This window comes from Aplysia californica, unplaced genomic scaffold, assembly GCF_000002075.1.
Source record: "Aplysia californica isolate F4 #8 unplaced genomic scaffold, AplCal3.0 scaffold00068, whole genome shotgun sequence".
Lineage (NCBI taxonomy): Eukaryota > Metazoa > Mollusca > Gastropoda > Aplysiida > Aplysiidae > Aplysia > Aplysia californica.
This window is the reverse complement of record NW_004797338.1, coordinates 811,811-812,482: the sequence shown is the minus strand read 5'-3', so window position 1 is coordinate 812,482 and position 672 is coordinate 811,811.

The window sequence follows — 672 nt, the reverse complement described above, 5'->3', positions numbered from 1 at the left end:
AAGAGAAAATGGACAAAACGGCTTGTCAAAGAATTCAGAACAAATAGCTGATAGAACAGCACAATTACAGCATACGTTATGGTACTTGAGAAAACTGTTTCATTTCTCTAGGAGAATCTCCAACTTTCTGCAATCAACTTTCAAAGATATATGTGTCCACAAGCACAACAATAAAACAGAAAGAAAAAAACCCTGAAGAAAATGGAATTTTTCAATCAAAGTGAGTCTGTAAGATTTTGACCCCCTAAAAAAGAAAGGAAAAGAAACACTCAGATGCATCGGAAACACACAGACAGCTCTCAAATAATTTGTGCAAATATAAGACGAGGGCAAAACACAGAGGTGGCAATTGGAGGAAACGGCTAGGGCAGTTTGGGGCGAATGACTCATCTGAAGACATCGCCATAGAGAATTTTTCTTTTTTTTCTAGTATTTGTTATCCTCTTCAACAGCAGAAACCAATATCATTCTGCTGTCTAGCTGCTTTTTCTTTCTTCCATCAGTGTTCTGCTATGTCCTTTGCTCTTACATTGCTCCCCTACACTTCTCTATGTCTGTCTCTCTGTCTGTTGATCGGTCTGTCTGTAGGTCTGTCTGTCTCCCTCTCTCTCTCTCTCTCTCTCTCTCTCTCTCTCTCTCTCTTTCTCTCTCTCTCTCTCTCTCTCTCCCCCT